Below are 7750 nucleotides of genomic sequence, written 5' to 3' on the forward strand. Positions count from 1 at the left end.
CGGTTTTATTGCTCTCTGTGCTTTTCTTAGTGTTTGCAATGTTTCATAGTTAAACATCTGAGAAAAAAGAGTGAGCTAACGTCACCCCTGCTTGACACCCTCCAAAGGCTCCTGTTGGATCACACCCAAAATCCTTATCCAGCTGGTCTGACTGACAAGGACCCACCCACCTGCCACTCCTCCCCGTGACATCACACAGAGCCCGGCCAATCCCTAGGGCTTGGAGCCCTCGCTCTGCCCCTCTGAAGTCACCCAGAGCTGTTGCCTTCCCATCAATTCCCCAAACTCCTGTGAGTTCCACCATTGTGAGGGAGGGGTCATGGTCCCCAGGCCCTCAGGGGGTAACCATTGTGTCTACCCTCCCTGGACATCCAAGGTTGTGGGTCTCAAATCCCTTCCCACCCTGGGAGCCATCTGTGAGGAGGGCGTTCTTCGCCCATTTCACAGATGAGAAAGCCAAGGCATCTTATTGAGCATGAATGTATCTGCCCAGTAGCCTGGGCCTGAGTCCCTAGTTTATGTTTCCTAGACCTGTGTCCTCCCCCACACTGCCCTCCCAGCCTGGTTCCCATCTGTAACCATCACAGGGACCAGGCTGGGGCAGGATAGCATGTGAAGGCCCTTCCCTCTCCTTGCTCACTGACCCTGTCACCATCCAAACTTAGCCCATCCCCTGCCTCAGGGCCTTTGCCCATCCTTTGCTCTGTTGACATGCACTGTCCTCAGAGAAGCACTCCCTGACCGCCTCTGTCCTGTGGGACCCTGTCGTTTTGGGTGTCCCTCTGCCTGCTGTCTGTCTCCCTCTACTAGGTGTTGCTGATGGACCAAGTGGTCTGCAGCCTTCACTTCCGCACCTGCTGGGAGCATCCCCTTGTAGTGAGCCCCCCATCTTTGGGAGCAACCATATCTAAGCTGGGTGTACTCCTGGGAAGGGGGAGGGTGTCAGGAGGGGCCTGGAAACCTCTCATCTCCACCCAGGACAGGAGCAAGGTTCTGGTACGGATAGCCTGCCCACTCTGCACCTTGTGTCCCCGAGCACACCTACTGGCTGCCTCAGCTCCACCCAGCTGCAGACTCTGGGCTGGTCAGGCCACGGGAAACCCACCGACATCCCCACCCCACCCAACCTGTCTCCCCCAGGCAGCCTCCATGCCCCACCTCTGTATGACCTTGGGGGTCCCTCCATCCCTCTGCACCTCAGTTTCCTCCTCTATACAGTCCCAGGTAGAAGTGAGTTTCTGGAGCTGAGCATGGCTGTGCCCAGGAGGAGGCACCCTGGGACATCTCTACCACCCACTTCATAGACCAGGGACAGACCAATTAAATTACCCAGGGTTCCCCCTGGGGGGACCCAAAGTCAGTGCTCACTCCAATACAGGCAGGGAAACCAACGTCCAGGGAGCAGAATGGGCCTTGCAGAGCTGAGCTCTTTTCTCTCTCTGCTTCTTTCATAAAATGCGCACACGCACACGCACTCACATACAACGTACATGTGTGTGCATGCCTGTATGATCACGTGTGTGCATGCACATCATGGCTGTGGGGTGACCAAAGCCCTGAGCAGGTCAGTGGTGGGCTGCTGACCAGGTCACCATTACTTACAACGACAAGCTTGTGATAGGACAGGTGTATAACATGTCTCACCGGAGTCCTGTGGCAGGAGTCCCAGCACAGTGCGTTATACACATGCATGTAACACATTCCATGCCATGTTTCACGTTGAGCAAGAAATTTCATTTCCCCTGTACAAGGCTTTACATGGAGGGTGTGAGGTACACGCCAAGGGTGTGTTCTGTGCTTCAAAAAGGCTGTGTGCAACAAGCAGGTAAAAACCAGTTGTGTCAAGTTAACCCTGACTCCCGGCAACCTCACCTGTGTCAGAATAGAACTGTGCTCCATACAGTTTTCAATGGCTGATTTTTCAGAAGTAGATTGCCAGGACTTTCTTCCAAGGTGCCTCTGGGTGGACTCGAACCTCCAACCTTTTGGTGAGCCTCCGAATGTGTTCACCATTTGCACCACCCAGGGACTCCAATGGGGAGGGGATGCATAGCATTTAGATGCAGGCATGTCCTGCTAGAATGTGAAACTGGAGTCACGTGCAATGGAGTATGTGCCATGCCCGGGTCCAGATACTTCTGATGCCATAAACTCACAGGATGGAACATCCAGGCAGCCGTGTCTGTTCATCTGTTCAGCAGCATTTCATTGAGCACCTACCACGTGCCAGGGCCTGGAGGCCCAGCTGTGCACAGAACAGATGGGACCCTGCCCTCCTGGGGTTTTCTTTCTCTGGGAAAGGCTGACAATAAACAAGCAAGACTAGCATGTAGTGCTGGAGGTGAGAGATAACAGGGAGAGGGGTGGACAGTCAGTGAGAGGGCCAGGAAGTGGGAGGTCCTTGCTGAAAAGCCAAGACCTAAGCAGGAGCCCTGGTAGCACAACAGTTAAACACTTGGGTGCTAACCAAAAGGTTTCAAACCCACCAGCTGCTCCAAGGGAGAAAGACCTGGTGATCTGCTCCTGTAAAGATTACAGCCTAGGAAACCCTATAGAGAACTTCTCCTCTTTTGGAATTGACTTGACAGCACATAACAACAACAACAAGGAGGAGAGGAAGCCATGCAACTGCTGCAGGAAAGGACATCCCAGGCATAGCGGCCAGTATGTGCAAAGGCCCTGAGGCAGGAACTGCGAGGCCAAGTAGGAAGGGGCAGGGTGGTGCACGAAGGATGGGTGGTGAGACGTTGGCTCCCCTCTGAGAGAGAAGCCATGGGGAGAGGTGAGCAGGTATGGGACACTTGTTTCTGTGCATGATGAGTCATGTGGACGCTTCATGCCCGACACAGTTCTGGACTGCTGGCTACCTGTGGCAGGGCCTCCAGGGGAGGGGACAAGCTCCCAGATGGGATGCCCACGGTCCAGAGGAAGCTAGGCTGCTGAAGTGAAGACTGGCCAGAGCTGGCTGGGCCCTGGGTGACTTGAGCGCCCACTGTGTGAGGCTGGCCTCTGATCTTTGAAGTCAGCCTCTGGGTTGATGGTTAAGTGCTGAGCTGCTAACCAAAAGGTTAGAGGTTCAAACCCACCCAGCAGTGGCTCCACGGGAGAAAGACCGGCTATTGTAAAGATTACAGCCTAGGAAACCCAATGGAGCAGTTTACTCTGGGGTCGCTATTGCGTCTGAATCAACCTGATGGTGCCTAACAACTGGGCTGATGAAATGTGTTGCTCCCCTCCTTCCCCACCTGACATTTGCTTGTGCAGGGAAACGGGGGTAGGGAACCATCTATCTGGCCTAACTCCTGTTGTACTGGAGGGAAACTGAGGCCCAGAAGGGATGAGGTCTGGCTTAGATCCTTCAGAAACTTGGGGCGTGGGCTGGGACTAGCTCTTGGTCCCAGCCTCTCTGGCCAGGTATAGATAGGTAGGTAGACAGGTGTGCAGCCCACCTGGTAGGCAGGTGTCACAGGACACAGCCAGAATGTCTTGGTGGGAGAACCGGGCCCCAGCCAGTGAGAGCTAATGGCTCGGTGAAGCTGCAGGGCTGGCCACCCTGACTTTAAGAAGGGGAAACCGAGGCACAGAGCAAGCTATACCACACCTAAAATCCTCCATCAGGATTAGGCAGGTCCTGACATCCTCTTCCCTGGTCCTCCCCCCACATCCCCCAACCCTGCCTTGGTGACAGAAAGAAATCTGGACCAGGGGCTGTGTCCCCACCCTGGCCTCACCCTGCCCCAGCCCCCCGGAGGAACAATTTACCTTTCGGAGCTGGTCCAAGATATTAATTAAGATAAATCTACCTCAATTTTGAGATTCTCTTATTGTGTAATTTATCAAAATTATGTTAATTATTTCTGTAGGGCAGCAAAATTATTACCTCTTTTGTGTCTGATTTGTATTAATATTCATAATTTAATAATTCAGCATCCCAGCCATCTGGTCCGGGAGCAAGGGCCCTTCCCTCCCTCCATCCAAGCCAAGCCATCGCCATCGCCCCTTATCAATGTCCCTGGGGCCTCTGCCCGCCTGTCCCCCTTGCTTTCCCGAAGCCCAGACAGGAGACACTGGCCCCTTGGCCCCAGGACCACTTGCAGTGCTGGCCCCCGCAGGGCCCTGAAGCCCACCAGGCCCACACCCAGGTACACGAGTGCTCCGCACACCCTTCTTGGCAGGTGAGCCAAGCTGAATTGACATTTTCCACACTCTGTGAGTTTTACACTGTAATTTGACATAATTAATGCCTACATTACTGCTGATAATTTAGCTAGTTAATTAAACTCGGAGGAGATAATTAAGGAAAGGCTACTGCTTGGATTGCTAATTGTTTTTGTCATTATTTCAGGGGGCCGGCAGCTGCTGGCTGAGTCATCCTGTTTTGTCAGCTGATGGGTCATGTGACACAGGGGTCCCATGAGACTCCCCACTTCCAGGGAGGGAGGCGCACAGCCGGCTACCTGGCTGCTGCCTGGAGCCCAGCCAAACGAGGCTGGCTGGCTGGTCGCCGCCCCAGCTTCTTTCCTTTCCTGTGACAGTGACAGCCACCCTTGGGGCCCTGGCTTGGGGTCACACAGAGGTCAGCACAAGTGAGCTGAGGGAGGAGAGGACCCCTCCCAGCCCCGGAAACCAAGCCCCAAGGAGTGCAGGGGCACCTGGCAGGATCCTGGGCTTCTGCAGCGGTCAGATATAAGTTAGGACTTCCTGGGCATGCTGGAAGTCAAAAAACATTATCCCACAGGGCTAAAAACTACAGGGAGATTGTGGGAGCAGCCTGGAGATAGGAGAGAGATGGACAGAAACAGAGTGAAAGAGAAAGAGAGAGAGAGAGGAGAGAGACAGACAGAAGGAGAGAGAGAAAGAGAGAGAGTGAGAAAGACAGAGAGACAGAAACAGAGGGAGAGAGAGTGAAAGAGAGACAGAGAGGGAGAGACAGAAAGGGAGAAAGAGACAGACAGAGAGAGAGAAAAGACAGAGGCAGAGAAAGACTGACAGACAGATGGAGGCAGGGGCTGGGGGTACTCCTTGGGGTCTTTGATGGTGACAGAGGGGTGGAGAAGTTCTCGAATCCACCTTTGCTCTCCATTTGCCAACCCTCCCAAGGAGGCCTCCAGGCCCCCAGCTTGCCCATCTACCTGGTAGCAGCTGCCTGGGTAGACATGAGACCAGAAGAGGGAGGGAGCTGCTGAGCCCACCCATCTGGCACACCTTGCCCCAGGAAGAAGGCTGGAAACCTCAGGGGTGGGTGGGGATGCGGGGTAGCCGGGTACAGCCTCACCTGGGGCCAGCGGTCACCCCTACTGCTGATAGCATCTCCCTCTCGCAAAGAGGGGCTGGCTCACTCATGTGACTACACTGGGGTGTTGCTGTCATGATCAATGTTGTTGTTTGTTCTCAGCTGTCATCAAGTCAGACTCGACTCATGACAATCCCACGCACAACATCAAGAAACGCTGCCCAGTCCCGCGCCATCCCCATGATAGGCTGCAAATCAGACCGCTGTGATCCGTAGGGTTTTCATGGGCTGATTTCCAGAAGTCGATTGCCAGGCCTTTCTTTCTAGTCCCTTTTAGTCTGGAAGCTCTACTGAAACCTGCTCAGCACCAGAGCAACACCCAAGCCTCCACGGACAGTTGGGTGGTGGCTGCACATGAGGTACCTTAGCTGGGAGTCGAACCTGGGTCTCCTGCATGGGAGGCGAGAATTCTAAGACTCAGGAGGCTTCCCTGTTTCTGCCCTGCCTTCCTCATGTCCCTAGCTGGCTGCTGGGGCTCCAGGAGTCCCAAACAATCAGGGACTGTGTCTTTCACATAATCATATTATTTTCTTAATGGGAAGTTTTCAGGGAGGCCTAAGACCCCAAGGCTTCCTCCTGCTGAGCCTTCCACTCTCTTCCCTCTACTGGCATCAGCTTTAGCTTGAGGGATAAGCATTGTCTTTAGCAGCAAGCATCCAACTCATGAACACTTCATCACTTTAGATGTCTGGATTCAGACAGAAGCGCTCTCTCAGCAAACCCCTAATTTCCTTCATCTCCCTTTCAGATTGGCTACCTTCAACACAAATGAACGCATCTCTCTCTTGTAAGACCTTACCGAAAGCGCCAAGAAGTAGTCAACACATACGGACACTCTGAATATCCTTCTACCGTCTTCTCTAGCCTTGAATGCGTGGTCTGGATCCCAAGGTGCAACAGGCAACAACTGTATCTAATTTTACATGACCCAAAACCCTAACATGAGCCCTGGTGGTGCAGTGGGGAAAGCACTTGACTGCTTATCGAAGGGCTGGTGGTTTCCAAGCCACCAGCGGCTCTGAGGGAGAAAGATGAGGCAGTCTGCTTCCGTAGAGGTTTACAGCCTTGGTAACCCTATAAGGTTGGTATGGGTCAAAATCAATTGGACGGCAGTGGGTTTTTTTGGGTGTGGCATAACATAAAGAAAATGAAAATCTCATGACAGGACCAGTAAGCAATATCATGATAAACTGAGAAAATCTTGAAGTTGTCAAGGTTTTCATTTCACTTGGATCCACAATCAAAGCCCATGGAGGCAGCAGTCAAGAAATCAATGGCACTGGGCAAATCTGCTACAAAAGTCCTCTCTAAATCGTTAGAAAACATAGATGTCACTTTGATGACTAAGGTGCACCTGACCCAAGCCATGGTATTTTCAATCACCTCATATGCATGTGAAAGCTGGACAATGAATAAGGAAGACTGAAGAACACACATTTCAATTATGATATTATCAAAGAATATTGAATATACCACGGACTGCCAGAAGAATGAGCAAATCTGTCTTGGAGAAAGTACAGCCAGAGTGCTCCTTAGAAGCAAAGATGGTGAGACTTTGGCTCACATACTTTGGGCATGTTATCAGGAGGGACCAGTCCCTGGAGAAAGACGTTATTCTTGGCAGACGGTCAGTGAAAAAGAGGGAGACTCTCAATGAGATGGATTGACACAGTGGCTGCAACAGTGGGCTCAAAAACAGCAACAATTGTAAGGGTGCCACCAGACCGGGCAACATTTGGTTCTGTTATACATAGGGTCACTGTGAGTCGGAACCAACTCAATGGCACCTAACAGCAACAACTAAAACAATTGTCACCAACTTCCCGACCAGGAATGGTGGAGACCTTGCCGCCCTGTGCCCTGCTGCCTTCACTTAGACAATGGCTCATTGTAGGTTCTGCTACCTGTAGCACCCCACTACTGGAAGCAAATTCTGGGTCAGCTAGGATGCTTTCATCTACAAATATCAGAAACCCTGAGTAAAAGTGGCTTAAACCCATGCAAATGTGTTGAATAAAAACCAGAAACCAAATCCATTGCTGTCAAGTCAATTCTGATTCATAGCAACCCTATAGGACAGGGTAGAACTGCCCCGTAGGGTTTCCAAGGAGCGCCTGGTGGATTGGAACTGCTGACATTTTGGTTAGTAGCCAAGCTCTTAACCACTGTACCACCAGGGCTCCATGAGTTGAATAGTGTTCCCCAAAACTTTATGTTCACCTGGAACCTCAGAATGTGACCTTATTTGGAAACAGGATCTTTGAGGATCTAATTAAGTTAAGGATCTCAAGATGAGATCATCCTTTTGTAGCTAAGCACCATCAAGTTGATTCCAACTCATAGTGACCCCACGTGACAGAGGGTTTCCTGGGCTGTAATCTTTATGGAAGTGGATTGCCAGGTCTTTTCTCCCGTGGACTGCTGGTGGATTCAAAATGCCAACCTTTCAGTTACAGC

The sequence above is a fragment of the Elephas maximus genome, chromosome 12 (genome assembly GCF_024166365.1).
Source record: "Elephas maximus indicus isolate mEleMax1 chromosome 12, mEleMax1 primary haplotype, whole genome shotgun sequence".
Taxonomy (NCBI): domain Eukaryota; kingdom Metazoa; phylum Chordata; class Mammalia; order Proboscidea; family Elephantidae; genus Elephas; species Elephas maximus.